This window comes from Salmo salar, unplaced genomic scaffold (assembly GCF_905237065.1).
Source record: "Salmo salar unplaced genomic scaffold, Ssal_v3.1, whole genome shotgun sequence".
Taxonomy (NCBI): Eukaryota; Metazoa; Chordata; class Actinopteri; order Salmoniformes; family Salmonidae; genus Salmo; species Salmo salar.
In genome coordinates this window covers 201,054-217,875 of record NW_025550565.1, presented here as the reverse complement: position 1 = coordinate 217,875, position 16,822 = coordinate 201,054, and the positions used below count along the sequence as shown (strand labels likewise).

Here is a 16,822-nt window from a genome sequence, read left to right as displayed (position 1 = left end):
ACAGACTGCTACAGTAACCTACTGGTGGTCATGGAGTTGATCTGATCTGTATGCTGCTTTGAGTACAGTACAACTCCAGTACAATGCCCGTTCACTGGTGGGTGAAGGTGAATATAAACTTTATTACATTGTCCTTACTGCATAGTAAGTTTTGATTGACATTCATGTTGGTACAGAATAACAATATAATCATTGGTGAACTGTGAATAATGGACCTAGGCCTTCAGTTGGGAAATAAATTCCAATAGGGCCTCCTCATCAAATAGAAAACCATGAGAAATAACAGAAACAGAGCATCACTTCAATGGGAATGGAAACACTTCAGGAAGTAAATATAAACACAGAGATGTATTCAGTCCACTAATATTAAACATGTGCATTTAACATAAAAACATCTCTATATTTAGTATTTTGATCGTCAACAAGGTTTATTTGAGCTATGGTCAGCGCCATTTTATTGCCATAGTAATGACTGACTCCAGTGTGTCACTGGCAGGAATCAGCAAATTGTCTGTGGTATTGAGTTTACGCACGGAGAGTGAATCAAAGAGAGTGAGGTTAGGTGTAGACAACGAAGATGACAATAACAAGTAGTAATTCAAACACAAACTGTATAGCGCCAGGCTGTATGAATTGGCTCCAACAACAATTCCTCGGTAAGCTAACGTCGGCCTACCCAAGGACCCACAACTTTTGAAGAAATGGCTCCATGTCCTGAAGAGGAAGGATGTAATGTCACACAGTGCATTCAGAAAGTATTCAGACCCCTTGACTTTTTTCACATTTTGTTATGTTACAGCCTTATTCTAAAATGGATTAAGTAAAATACAAATCCTCAATCTTCTCACAGTAACCCCATACTGACAACACTAAAACAGAGTTTAGACATAAAAAAACACAGAAATATCATATTTACATAAGTATTCAGACCCTTTGCTATGAGACTCGAAATTGAGTTCAGGTGAATCCTGTTTTCATTGATCATCATTGAGACGTTTCTACAGCTATGATTGGAGTCCACCTGAGGTAAATTCAATTGATTGGATATGATTTGGAAAGGCACACACCTGTCTATGTAAGTTCCCACAGTTGACAGTGCATGTCAGAGCAAAAACCAAGCCATGAGCTCGAAGGAATTGTCCGTCGAGCGCCGAGACTGGATTGTGTCGAGTCACAGATCTGGGGAAGGGTACCAAACATTTTCTGCAGCTTTGAAGGTCCCGAAGAACACAGTGACTTCCATCATTCTTTAATGAAACTGTTTGGAACCACCAGGACTCTTCCTAGACCTGGCCGCCCAACCAAACTGAGCAATCGGGGAGAAAGGCCTTGGTCAGGGAGGTGACCAAGAACCCGACGGTCACTCTGACAGAGCTCCAGAGTTCCTCTGTGGAGATGCAGAGATGGTTGTCCTTCTGGAAGGTTGGTACACATGTACTACTAGCTTGGTACACATGTATTTTGGGAGTTTCTCCCATTCTTATCTGCACACCATCTCAAGCTATGTCATGTTGGATGGGGAGTGTTGCTGCACAGCTATTTTCAGGTCTCTCCAAGGATGTTCGATCGGGTTCCAGTCCGGGCTCTGGCTAGGCCACTCAAGGACTTTCAGAGACTTGTTCTGAAGCCACTCCTGCGTTGTCTTGGCTGTGTGCTTAGGGTTGTTGGCCTGTTGGAAGGTGAACGTTCCAGTTTGAGGTCCTTCCTTCTGGAAGGACAACCATCTCTGCAGCACTCCACCAATCAGGCCATTATGGTAGAGTATCCAGACGGAAGCCACTCCTCAGTAAAGCCTGCTTGGAGTTTCACAAAAGGACTCAAGAAGCAAGATTTTCTGGTCTGATGAAACCAAGATTGAACTCTTTGGCTTGAATTCCAAACGTCACCTCTGGAGGAAACCTAGCAACATCCCTATATTGAAGCATGGTGGTGGCAGCATCATCCTGTTGGGATGTTTTTTCAGTGGCAGGGACTGGGAGACTAGTCAGAATCGAGGGTAAGATGAACAGAGCAAAGTACAGAGAGATTTTATTTTTTGTTTTGATTTTATTTGGATCTCTTTTAGTCCCCATTTGGACAAATCTTCCAAGAGTCCTTAAATATTAAAATACAATGTATATACGAACACATTTTCACATATAGCACACTATTACAAACATACATAATATACTAACGTAATAAACAAATAAATAATCAATCTAAAAAATATGAATTCTTCATCTACTGTAATCCCACAACATTTCTGTGTATTATATTTAAATTGTTTTAAAATAATGTTTAAATTTATATATTGAAAGGTTTCTGGTTTGCTCAGTTAATTTATTCCATTTCTTTATTGCTCTAAATCGAAATGTTCTTTTGCCTATTTCTCTTTTCTGTCTGGATAACGCATAGATGGTGGACAATCTATTCCTAGTATTTACGGAATGTCTGTCTCTTACCAACTGATTACCGTTGTGAATTGTACTTGGCCGTTTTAAATTATGTATATTATGAAATAAAATAAGCATGTTTTTTTCAATTATCTTGTCGATTGATGACCAACCAAGAACATTGCGTATGACTGCAACAGAAAAACCATATCTCCACCGTAAAACAATCCTTGCTGCTTTGTTCTGTGCAATCTGCAGCCTCCTAACTTCACTTGATGATGCATTTCCCCAGACCACAGAACAGTAGTTCACTTGACTCTCAATTAAAGCTTGTGTTATTTGCTTAAGAATTTTTGCTGGTAAATATTTAGCTATCCTTCTGATTTATACATGCTGTTTTAATTTTTTTTTTTACATATGTTAGTTATTTGAGATGACCATGATAAGCAGTTGTCTAGCTGCACTCCTAATAGTTTGGTTTCTGCCACTTCTTCAATTTGTACTCCTCCCATACTTAATTGAATCCCATGCTGTTTTGGCCTTTTCCTAGTGGAACAGACCAACATAACTTTGGTTTTCTTGGTGTTTAAAACAAGTTTATTCTGGCAAACCCACTCCCTGATATTCTCCAAATCTCCTTGTAAAGCTTGCTGTACCTGTTGAACCGATTGTCCTGCTGCATAAATTGTAGTATCATCTGCAAATATAGTAGCTTGAGTTTCAGCTAGGGCATAGGAAAGGTCGTTGGTATATATTAAATAAAGAAGTGGCCCAAGGCAGCTGCCCTGCGGTATTCCACAGTTTAACACATGAGGGGAAGAAAATGAACCATTGATATAGGTGGACTGTTTCCTGTCAGTTAGATATGACTGTACCCAATTCAATGCTACCTCCTTAAAACCATAATGCATTAATTTTGTCAAAATTATTTCATGATCCACTAAATCAAATGCTGCACTGAAATCTAAAAATAGTACCCCCACAAACTTGCCATTATCCATAGCATTGAGCCACTGGTCAGTCATGTCAACCAATGCAGTGGTAGTGGAATGATTTTTGCGATAAGCATGCTGATTGGCTGTAATCAGATCATTATTTTCCATGTACTCCCATATTTGTCTACTCACAATACCCTCCAATATCTTACTGAGTGTAGGGAGTAGACTAATTGGTCGACTATTGGCAGGAGTAGCGGGTTCTTTGCAGTCTTTCGGAATAGGACACAGTTTCGCATGCTTCCATACATTTGCAAACATCCCCTTTTCCAGTGACCAATTAAATATGTATCTCAGTGGAACTGCAATCTGGGGAGCAGCACAGCGAAGCAAAAAATTGTCCATAAGATCATAACCTGTAGATTTCCCATCAGGTAATGACTTCAAAAGGTTTAACACCTCCTCCACTGACACCGTTTGCAGACTAAAAGAGCAGACCTTGTTGCTCATAATATGATCATCAATCCATTGGACAATAGCTTGTTCGGAAGAATGTATGTTTACATTGTTGCTCAGTAAATTAATTTTCTTCGTGAAAAATTCTGCAAAATGATTGGCAATATCAACTGGTTTTGTTATTTTTCTCCCGTCCACCTCCACACTAGATGGGCATGAGATAGATGTACCAAGTAAACCCTTAACTGTATTCCATACCTTTTTAGAATCATTTTTACAATCAATAAAAGCATTGTTGAAAAATAACTTTTTTTCCTTCGATTCAATTTAACTGCATAATTACGCAATGTTCTATAATTCTGTTCATCAATTTGTGATTTTGATTTGGCTGCTAAGACTTTTAACATATTTCTTTGAGAAAAAGCCTCACCCAGTTCATCATCAATCCATGGAGATGGACGAGCACCAACTGTACTCTTTCTTACTGGGGCATGATGGTCCATTACCTCAGTGAGCAAATCAATAAAACATTCTGTAGCGTGATTTAAATCATCCTCTAGATAAATCAGCTCCCAGGGTACAGCAGCCAAATCATTTAGAAATGGCTCATAATTAAATGTTTTAAAATTTCTCTTGACCACAATCCTAGGGGGTTTCTTTGGAACCTTGGTGTTCATGGTTATGGTCACAATATTATGGTCTGTCCAGCCCACTGGCATTGATCTGGCTTTTAAGCATTGCGATGGTATATTACAGAAAATCAGATCAATGCATGTGTCTGAACGATGACCCAACTTAATTGATGATCTAGTAGTATCATTAACCATTTGTTTCAAACCACAGTTCTCAGCATATCTCATCAATTTTGTTCTATTCGAATTATTGTGATCCTTCCAATTTATATTAAAATCACCCAAGATAAATACATCTCTGTTGCGATCTGTGGCATTGTCAAACCCAGTGCATAAGTCATCCAAATAGGACACCTTAGAGCTAGGAGGTCTATACACACATCCCACCAATATGGCTGCCTGGTGAGGCAGATGTACCTGAGCCCATAGTGCCTCTACTTGACATACATTAAGGTCCTCCCTCGTCTTAAAAGGTATCTGATTCTGAATGTACAGTGCTACACCCCCACCATTCCTATTCCTGTCCCTTCTAAGTAGACTATATCCATGAATATTAATAAAACAGTTTTATTTGAGTTGACATAAAATCTCGGACTGTGTCCTCACAGCCTCTGCTGTTGTCATTCTCCGGTATCCCTGAAAATATTAGATTGTCCCGCATTGATCGACACTGTACATCAAGCAAGGTTTCTTTAAGTTGTTTGTTCTCCCTTTGTACCACCTCCACCTTGCTATGAATAGAGTCTACAGTACCTTTCAGCTCCGCGTTCTCTTTCCTTAGATCATCAATCTGACGTTGGCTAAATTCTAGACTAGCACATAATGCATTGATGTCCTCTCATAATATATCCAAGATATCAAGTTTGGCAAGCCTTTCATTGATGGATTTTAACAATTCAACATCCATATCTGCCCATCATTTACAGATGCATCTAAATGCGTTTCAATCACCACCTTCCGGAGACACCTGAAACCCCACCTCTTTAAGGAATACCTGGGATAGGATAAAGTCATCCTTCTAACCCCCCCTTAAAAGATTTAGATGCACTATTGTAAAGTGGTTGTTCCACTGGATATTATAAGGTGAATGCACCAATTTGTAAGTCGCTCTGGATAAGAGCGTCTGCTAAATGACTTAAATGTAAATGTAAATATCTGTAAACCTCTCCCCACTCGCCACACGCGCCCTCTTACTAGGGGATGGTTTGGTTCCATCGTTGATACCAATTGTCCAACCTGATTTTGGTTTGTTTTGTTGATTGGGTTGGTTGTCCTTAACAATGCTTGAGTCCTCCGAAGCTAGCGACATGTTTCTAAGAGTTCGTAAGTATGAGATATTTGATGAAAACCTGCTCCTAATCGCTCAGGACCTCAAACTGGAAGGTTCACCTTCCAACAGGCCAACAACCCTAAGCACACAGCCAAGACAACGCAGGAGTGGCTTCAGAACAAGTCTCTGAAAGTCCTTGAGTGGCCTAGCCAGAGCCCGGACTTGAACCCGATCGAACATCCTTGGAGAGACCTGAAAATAGCTGTGCAGCAACATTCCCCATCCAACATCACAGAGCTTGAGATGGTGTGCAGATAAGAATGGGAGAAACTCCCCAAATACATGTGTACCAAGCTAGTAGCGTCATACCCAAGAAGACCCGAGACTGTAATCGCTGCTTCAACAAAGTACTGAGCAAAGGGTCTGAATACATGTAAATGTGATATATTTTTTTGGTCTTATTAATTAGCAATATTTTCTAAAAAACAGTTTTTGCTTTGTCATTATGGGGTATTGTGTGTAGATTGATAAGGCAAAACATGTTTTTTTTAATCCATTTTAGAATAAGGCTGTAATGTAACAAAATGTGGAAAAAGTCAAGCGGTCTGAATACTTTCCAAATGTACTGTACCTATTTGAAGGTGTGTGTCGAATTTGAAGAGGGGTTTTATGGTGGCGATAGTGTTAGTTTCACAAGAACAGTTGAAGTTGGAAGTTTACATACAGCTTAGCCAAATACATTTAAACAAAGTTTTTCACAATTCCTGACATTTATTCAGAGTAAAAATTCCCTGTCTAAGGTCAGTTATGATCTCCACTTTATTTGAAGAATGTGAAATGTCAGAATAATAGTAGAGAGAATGATTTATTTCAGCTTTTATTTCTTACATCACATTCCCAGTGGGTCAGAAGTTTACATACACTCAATTAGTATTTGGTAGCATTGCCTTTAAGTTGTTTAACTTGGGTCAAACGTTTCGGGTAGCCTTCCACAAGCTTCCTAAAATAAGTTGGGTGAATTTTGGCTCATTCATCCTGACAGAGCTGGTGTAACTGAGTCAGGTTTGTAGAACTCCTTGCTCTCACACCCATTTTCAGTTCTGCCCACAAATGTTCTGTAGGTTTGAGGTCAGGGCTTTGTGATGGCCACTCCAATACCTTGACTTTGTTGTCCTTAAGCCATTTTGCCACAACTTTGGAAGTATGCTTGGGGTCATTGTCCATTTGGAAGACCCATTTGCGACCAAGCTTTAACTTCCTGACTGATGTTTTAAGATGTTGCTTCAATATATCCACATCATTTTCCCCCCTCAGGATGCCATCTATTTTGTGAAGTGCACCATCCCTCCTGCAGCAAAGCACCCCCACAACATGATGCTGCCAACCCATGCTTCACGGTTGGGATGGTGTTCTTCGGCTTGCAAGCCTCCCCCCTTTTCCTCCAAACATAACGATGGTCATTATGGCCAAACAGTCTATTTTTGTTTCATCAGACCAGAGGATATTTCTACAAAAAGTACAATCTTTGTCCCCATGTGCAGTTGCAAACCTTAGTCTGGCTTTTATATTGCGGTTTTGGAGCAGTGGCTTCTTCCTTGCTGAGCGGCCTTTCAGGGTATTTTTATTTATTTTTTAATTTAACCTTTATTTAACCAGGTAGGCAAGTTGAGAACAAGTTCTCATTTACAATTGCGACCTGGCCAAGATAAAGCAAAGCAGTTCGACAAGATACAAAAACACAGAGTTACACATGGAGTAAAACAACATACAATCAATGATACAGTAGAAAAAAAATAAGACTATATACAATGTGAGCAAATTATGTGAGATAAGGGAGGTAAAGGCAGAAAAGGCCATGGTGGCGAAGTAAATAAAGTATAGCAAGTAAAACACTGGAATGGTAGATTTGTTATTTGAAGAAAGTTCAAAGTTAAAATATGAATAATATGGTGCAAAGGAGCAAAATAAATCAAATAAATAAATACAGTAGGGGAAGAGGTAGTAGTTTGGGCTAAATTATAGATGGGCTATGTACAGGTGCAGTGATCTGGGAGCTGCTCTGATAGCTGGTGCTTAAAGCTAGTGAGGGAAATAAGTGTTTCCAGTTTCAGAGATTTTTGTAGTTCGTTCCAGTCATTGGCAGCAGAGAACTGGAAGGAGAGACGACCAAAGGAGGAGTTGGCTTTAGGGGTGACCAGAGAGATATACCTGCTGGAGCGCGTGCTACAGGTGGGTGCTGCTATGGTGACCAGTGAGGGGAGATAAGGGGGACTTTACCTAGCAGGGTCTTGTAGATGACCTGGAGCCAATGTGTTTGGCGACGATTATGAAGCGAAGGCCAGCAAACGAGAGCGTACAGGTCGCAGTGGTGGGTAGTATATGGGGCTTTGGTGATAAAACAGATGGCACTGTGATAGACTGCATCCAGCTTGTATGTCGATATAGGACTTGTTTTACTGTGGATATAGATACTTTTGTCCCTGTTTCCTCCAACATCTTCACAAGGTCCTTTGCTGTTGTTCTGGGATTGATTTGCACTTTTCACACCAAAGTACGTTCATCTCTAGGAGACAGAACGTGTCTCCTTCCTGAGCGGTATGACGGCTGCGTGGTCCCATGGTGTTTATACTTGCGTACTATTGTTTGTACAGATGAACGTGGTACCTTCAGGCATTTGGAAATTGCTCCCAAGGATGAACCAGACTTGTGGAGGTCTACAATTTTTTCTTCTGTGGTCTTGGCTGATATCTTTTGATTTTCCCATTTTGTCAAGTAAAGAGGCATTGAGTTTGAAGGTTGGCCTTGAAATACATCCACAGGTACACCTCCAATTGACTCAAATGATGTCAATTAGCCTATCAGAAGCTTCTAAAACCATGTCATTTTCTGGAATTTTCCAAGCTGTTTAAAGGCACAGTAAACTTCTGACCCACTGGAATTGTGATACAGTGAATTATAAGTGAAATAATCTGTCTGTAAACAATTATTGGAAAAATTACTTGTCATGCACATTGTAGATGTCCTAACCGACTTGCCAAAACTATAGTTAACAAGAATTCCGTGGAGTGGTTGAAAAACGGGTTTTAATGACTCCAACCTAGGTGTATGTAAACTTCCGACTTCAACTGTATCTGCGGCTGTCACAGCTTTTGAGAGTCATGATGGCTCGCAGTGATGACGCAAAAAAAATGTCCTATTGATTGAATGAACTACTGTATTGGTGAATCCACAAGTAATTAACTTTACACTCACTATTGATAATGTCTTGATAAATAAATACCATCAAATGTATGAGTTGCACAAAGTAGGTTAACTTTATTTTCAGAGAGGAAGGATGTGATTCCGTTCAATGAGAGATGAACATAATGTGACTTTATATAAGGTTAATGAAGAAAGCATGAGAATGAAGGTTAATACAACATCCAATAGCACGAGATAAATAACAACTAACAGTTGTAGCACCAAGTGACCTCTGACCTCTCCCTCCATCATATATACTGAGTACTAACAGTTAAGAACACCTGCTCTTTCCATGACATACCCTCCCCCCAAAAAAAGATAGATGTACTATTGTAAAGTGGTTGTTCCACTGGATATCATAAGGTGAATGCACCAATTTCTAAGTCGCTCTGGATAAGAGCGTCTGCTAAATGACGTAAATGTAAATATGCAATAAAGTTGTTGAAATACATGGAAATGATGTCAACATTTGTGAGTAAATTTCCTTGGAACTATCTTAATAAATGAGGTTGCATGAACACATGAGGAATGGTGGAAGCAGAGAGAAAGGGTGGGTTCCCCATGAGGAAAATATTAGATTTTAGGATTAAGGGGGAAAATAAATAGAATTAGTGAAAGAAGTAGGAGAACGTGGCAGGCTGGCAATACCCCATAATGACAAAGCAAAATGTCACGGTTGTCGTCGGGAAAGGAGGACCAAAATGCAGCAGGATTGTGGATGCGCATCTTGACGTTTATTTAACTCAAAAGTGAACACCAAAATAATAAACACAACGAACTCACGATCAACACAGCAGTCTTGTCAGGCTCACACACGCTAAACAATCTCCCACAATTACAAACACACCCTAATATATAGGACTCTCAATCAAAGGCAAATAGACAACACCTGCCTTCAATTGAGAGTCCCTGCCCCAATTAACTAAACATAGAAACAGATTCACTAGACTAAACATAGAAATACATAAACATAACACAGTGCCCAAAACCCCGGAATACATAAATCAAATGCCCTACTAAATCAACCACCACCCCGAACCACATAAAACAAATACCCTCTGCCACGTCCTGACCAAACTACAATAACAATTAACCCTTATACTGGTCAGGACGTGACACAAAAACTGTTTTAGACATTTTTAAACATAAAAAACTGAAATATTAAATTTACATAAGTATTTAGACCCATTACTCAGTACTTTGTTGAAACACCTTTGGCAGCGATTACAGCCTCGAGTCTTCTTGGGTATGGCGCTAAAAGCTTGGCACACCTGTATTTGGGGAGTTTCTCCCATTCTTCTCTGCATACCCTCTCAAGCTCTGTGAGGTTGGATGGGAAGCGTTGCTGCAGAGCTATTTTCAGGTCCCTCCAGAGATGTTCAATCAGGTTCTGTCTGGGCTACTCAAAGACATTCAGAGACTTGCCCGAAAGCCAACATTGTCTTGCCTTTGTGCTTAGGGTTGTTGTCCTTTTGGAAGGTGAACCTTCACCTCAGTCTGAGGCCCCAAGCGCTCTGGAGCAGGTTTTCATCAAGGATCTCTGTACTTTGTCCTTTTATCTTTCCCTCCTGACTGGCCTCCCAGTCCCTGTCGCTGAAAAACATCCCCACAGCCTCTTGCTGCCACCACCATGCTTCACCGTAGGGATGGTACCAGGTTTTCTCCAGATGTGACGCTTGGCATTTAGGCCAAAGAGTTCAATCTTGGTTTCATCAGACCAGAGAATCTTGTTTCTCATGGTCTGAGTCCTTTAGGTGCCTTTTGTGATACTCCAGGTAGGCTGGCCACTCTACCATAAAGGCCTGATTGGTGATCAAGGCCCTTCTCCCCAGAATTTTTTTGCCACCCTCAACACAATCCTGTCTCAGAGCTCTACAGACAATTCCTTCCACCTCATAGCTTGGATTTTGTTCTGACATGCACTGTCAACTGTGAGACCTTATATAGACAGGTGTGTGCCTTTCCAAATCATGTCCAATCAATTGAATTTACCATAGATGGACTCCAATCAAGTTGTAGAAACATCTCAAGGATGATAAATGGAAACAGGATAAACCTGAGCTCAATTTCGAGTCTCATAGCAAATGGTCTGAATACTTACGTAAATAAGGTATTTCTGTTTAAAAAAAATAAAACTGTTTTTGCTTTGTCATTATGGGGTATTTTGTGTAGATTTAGAATAAGGCTGTAATGTAACAAAATGTGGAAAATGTCAAGGGGTCTGAATACTTTCCAAATGCACTGATGGAAATAAGAAGGTAGACGCCGGATGGGGTTATATAATTAAAGGAAAAAGTGGAGCCATAAGCAGGGCCAGAGGTGACGTGGCAGGCTCGGCACCAGTAGGAGAAGTAGAGGCCCAGATAGAAGCACCAAGATGTACAGAAAAGAGTGACGGATTCTAAATATGTACTGGAATTAGTATTTGAAGATCTTCCAATGTAGTGGATGAATAGAGGAATTACTTTGAAAACAGACTAAGCTGAAACCTAGGGCCACATGTGGAAAAAGAATAGCAGGTATACTAAAATCTGGGGATTATATAATAGTGCATGTTAAGGCCCACCAAAAGGGCGCATTGACAGAAAACCAAGAGATGAACCGCTGACCGGTTGGCAAGGGGGAAGTTTGTTTAATGATGGGAGGCGGTGAATAAATAGATCCCAGGGGAAAGAGACTTGTACCTCAACAATGTTTATTTAACTAGGCAAGCCAGTTAAGAACAAATTCATATTGACCATGGCAGCCTAGGAACAGTTCAGGGGCCTTGTTCAGGGGCAGAACGACACATTTTTACCTTGTCAGCTCGGGGAGTTGATCTAGCAACCTTGCGGTTACTGGGCCAACGCTCTAAACACTAGGCCACCTGCCGCCCCTGTGTATGTGTAGAGGGAGTGTTGACCCCGCTGTTGAGGTACAGAAGGAGACAAGTCACATAGAAGCCAATGTGAAGAGCCATGCATCAGGGAAATACTACGTACCCAATGTAATGAAAATAAGTAATCAGTTATATTTCTGGTGTGACGTTTGTCAGGAGTACAATAGTTGTAGGAAAATGTGGTCTCCAGGATTATTAACAAAGAGTACGGTCCTATGGGGAAGCCTATGCATGGACGTATACTTATTGTGGTTATTGTGATTTTGACGCATGCACAGGCTTTACTGTGGCTAGGCTAACATGCCAGGCTACAAGTGACGGGGTTAAAGGAATGCTGGTAGATGCCTTCAGCGACCTATGGGTGCCAAAAATATAATTTAGGGTAATGGATCCCTGGAATCCTTACAAAATAAACATTTTGAATGGGGAGAGCAGAGGTCGGACGCTGAAGCAAAAGGATTGGATGAGTAGTTTAAAGTTTTGCTTTCGTTTGATGCCTGCTTTTGCTGTAGGGTCCTGCTTGTTATGCGTGGGTGTTAAAACAGGGATAAAAAAAAAATATTGGAAAGGAAATGTGTACGCTAAACGAAACGATTTACTAAAGGAGGAATGCACAACTAAAATAGATATAGAATGTGTGTAACAGACGCTGTGAGTCGAGTGCAGGTGGTGAGTTTAATAATGCAATGAACGATACAAGACAAAATTAGTGTCTGGACATCAAACACATAATCAATACTGCCTGGGGAATGGAAATAAGGGAGTGACAGAAAAAGTGGAGGTAATCAGTGAAGTGACGGAGTCCAGGTGTGTCACATAATGAGGCACAGATGCGCATAACGATGTTGCCAGGTGTGCATAATGATGGTTGTCAGAGCCAGTGATTAGTAAACCGGCAACGTTGAATGCTGCAGAGGAGGAGGAGGAGCAGGAGTAGACGTGACAAGGTGAGTGCTCAGGTTTCGGAGGACAGGTAATAAAAGGATGAGAAGTGCTAAATAAATGGTTAAAGGGAGTAGAATTTGAAAATAGTAGTGACTTGTTTGAACATATGTCCGAATAAGACAGGGTTGGCAGATTCATCGCTGCAACTTAAGGAGGAAATTAATGGAGTAGCGAAAAAGTGTACAACAGGGTTTCTATGGGAACAGACAGAAAATGGACCTGAGATAGTGAAGCTGTTCTGGCAAGTATATGAAGAGCAAGAGGCTAACATGATAACTAGGGCCTACTACACTGGTGGAGGAAAGGTCATAGAGTCTGCAGGCAGTTTAGTAAACATGTTAAAAACCAAAGATACACCCTCCCGAATGTTCATGACAAACAACAGATGTATGGAATGGGTCACAAGGTTAGGATATATATGAAAGATACTAATAATTCACAGCAGACAGTATCTGGTGTAAAAGACTGTTCTCATTATGTGTAGAAACCAGGGTCTAGGCGTCAAACTGCAGCCATCTCGAACCTGGTACCTCAGAACAGAAACACCAACTCATGCTATAGAATGCAGTCTTGTTAAGATTTATCACCCAAGGCATCGTAAATCTTCTGTCAGCATTAAGCCCCCAGAGGCCCATTCTCAGAACACACACAGATGACAGTGTTCTAAGAACCCTCTTCTGTTGCATGAAACAATAATTTAATGCAATAAAAGTATTTATAACAATCTTGTCATTTCTCTTACAAAAGGTTAATTGCAGTGGTGGAAAAAGTACCCAATTGTCATACTTGGGTAAAAGTAAAGATTCCTTAACAGAAAATGACTCAAGTAAAAGGGAAAGTCACCCAGTTAAATATTACTTGAGTTAGTCTAAAAGTTTTTGGTTTGAAATATACTTAAGTATCAAAAGTAAAACTATAAATAATTTCAGATTCCTTATATTAAGCAAAGCAGACGGCACCATTTTCTTGATTTTTAATTTTTAATTTTTTTATGTATGCCAAGGGCACACTCCAACACTCATACATCATTTACAAATGAAGCATTTGTGTTTGGTGAGTCCGCCAGATCAGAGGCAGTAGAAATGTTCTCTTGATAAGTGTGTGAACAGATCCACAGATGATGCGATCTCTATTGCACTCCACACTGCCCTTTCCCACCCGTACAAAATAAACACCTGTGTGAGAATGCTATTCATTGACTACAGCTCAGCGTTCAACACCATAGTGCCCTCAAAGCTCATCAATAAGCTAAGGACCCTGGGACTAAACACCTCCCTCTGGACCCTGGACTTCCTGACAGGCTGCCCCCAGGTGGTAAGGGTAGGTAACAACACATCCGCCACGCTGTTCCTCAACACAGGGGCCCCCCAGGGGCGCGTGCTCAGTCCTCTCCTGTATTCCCTGTTCACTCATGACTGCACGGCCAGGCACGACTCCAACACCATCATTAAGTTTGCCGGTGACACAGCAGCGGTAGGCCTGATCACCGACAAAGACGAGACAGCCTATAGGGAGGAGGTCAGAGAATGGGCGTGTGGTGCCAGGACAACAAATTCTCCCTCAACGTGATCAAGACAAAAGAGATTATAGTGAACTACAGTAAAAGAGGACCGAGCACATCCACATTCTCACCGACGGGGCTACAGTGGAGCAGGTTGAGAGCTTCTAGTTCCTTGGTGTCAGCAACAAACTAACATGGTTCAAGCACACCAAGATAGTCATGAAGAGGGCACGACAAAGCCTATTCCCCCTCAGGAAACTAAAAAGATTTGGCATGGGTCCTCAGATCCTCAAAAGGTTCTACAGCTGCGCCATCGAGAGCATCCTGACTGGTTGCATCACTGCCTGGTATGGCAACTGCTCGGCCTCTGACCGCAAGGCACTACAGAGGGTAGTGCGAACGCCCCAGTACATCACTGCGGCCAAGCTTCGTGCCGTCCAGGACCTCTATACCAGGCGGTGTTAGAGGAAGGCCCTAAAATTGGTCACTCCAGCCACCCTTGTCATAGACTGTTCTCTCTGCTACCGCATGGCAAGCGGTACCAGAGCGCCAAGTCTAGGTCCAAGAGGCTTCTAAACAGCTTCTAGCCACAAGACTCCTGAACCTTTTTTTTTAACTGCATTGTTGGTTAGGGGCTCGTAAGTAAGCATTTCACTGTTGTATTCGGCGCATGTGACTAATAACATTTGATTTGGTCCATTTCCCCATCCTGCTAAGCAATCAAAATGTAATGAATACTTTTGGTGTCACTACATACATTTTCCCTAAAAAGTACAATATTTTCTTATAATGAAGTAAAAGTACAAAAAAATATAAATTGTAAAGTACAGATACCCAAAAAACTACTTAAGTAGTATTTTTACTGAACTACTTTACACCACTGGTTAAATCGAGGACTCTTGAAAATTGAATTCAGGAGCCCTATGCCAGCTAGGGTGCAGAAGCTGGTTTGAGCTAGTCCTAAACCACCGGGGTTTAGGTGCGATAAATAAAAAGTTAGAAAAACAAGGGCTAAGCGAAAAAGATAAACTGAAATAGCAGTTGTGGTTAACGCTGGGGGCACCCAATCTATGACGTGGTATATGAAGACACCAGAGGCTCTAAAGCAAAAACATAAAATACTAAGAAAAAAACCGGGGCCTCGAATCTGATATAAAGATTAGCCGCTTGTGACGTAGGCCTAAAGAAAAGAATGGGCCAATCATATCGAGTGTCTTGCCATGACGAATTTGACGCTATGCGACCCACCGCTGGAGACTTCCTTCAACAAAGATGGCTGACAAAAATACTGCGAAGCAAATGTTAGGTAATTATAACGCCATAACGAATCATGCAACATATGCACAGTTGAGAGGAATATGTTTAGTTAATGTAGAGACAAACGATTAGAAATATGTTTTGGTCATACGTTTAATTTACGAAAATCGATATTTAGCTAGGTAGCTAGCTGACTAGCTAACATTAGCCAGCTAGCTAGCTTTATGGGTGTTGTGACATGAGTATGAAATTGTAATTCGTGTTTAATGTTTTAGGGACTCCTGAGAAAAACACCAAACCAGGCTGTCGACTTGTGAAACAGTGGATGTAAAGAATCTAGCTAGCTAAAGCATTTACAGCCAATTGAATGTACAATTTTGTATGCTTGCCTTGCTGATATTTGCCATGAAATGCAGCTGAAGTAACGTAACTTGGCTAGCTAACCATTTTCTTGCTTATTGTGTAGTGGAGGATAAAAATACCTGTATGCCTATGGATGTGTAGCTAGCTATGTAGCTGATCTGTGTATGGGACCCTGAAACGTTTGGTATAAATATTAATTCAGAACCTAGTTATGAACCTCAGCTATCATAGCTGTTTGTATCCACTTCAGAACAGCCAAAGGGCATTAATGAAGCCTATGGATGGAGTAGAATATAGTATAACTTTGTGCCAAGGATGGAAGTCATATATACATGTAGTTATTACCAAACATGAGATCCCCACATTGTAGCCTGTACATTTAATATATTCACTGATCATGTACTCTACCTTGGCAAATACATTTGTGGTTCAGGTATGAGTGTCTGTGACATTCTTTTTCAGTCATATCCAGTTCCAAGAGTAAACTCCAGTCTTTGAATGATGCTGTGTCTGCATGTATGTATTACAATTATACACTTCAGTGTTTACCAATCCTGGTCATATGACATCTATGGTTACACATTGTAACTATGCAATGTGTAGACTTTACAGTGAAATGCTTACTTACAAGCCCTTAACCAACAGTGCAGTTCAAGAAGAGTTGAAAAAATATTTACCAAGTAGACTAAAATAAAAATGTATAATAAAAAGTTACAATAACAAGGCTATATACAGGGGGAACTGGTTCCAAGTCAGCGTGCTGGGGTACAGGTTAGTTCAGGTCATTTGTACATGTAGTGACTATGCATAGAAGTGAAGTGACTGTGTATAGATAAACAGCAGTGTACGGGGGGGGTCAGTGTAAATTGTCCAGTGGTGGTTTTATTAATTGTTCAGCAGTCTTATGGTTTGGGGGTAGAAGCTGTTGAGCTTTTTGGTCCTAGACTTGGCACTCCGGTACCACTTGCTGTGC

At 40.8% G+C, this 16,822-nt stretch overlaps 1 long non-coding RNA gene across 1 annotated transcript; it reads left to right on the top strand.

Moving 5' to 3' along the window:
- Positions 1 to 15,443: 15,443 nt before the first annotated feature.
- On the top strand, positions 15,444 to 16,351 carry LOC106593518 (uncharacterized). Its single transcript, XR_001325901.2, has 2 exons — positions 15,444 to 15,535; positions 15,762 to 16,351. It is a non-coding gene; the product is annotated as an uncharacterized lncRNA (long non-coding RNA).
- Positions 16,352 to 16,822: the final 471 nt, after the last annotated feature.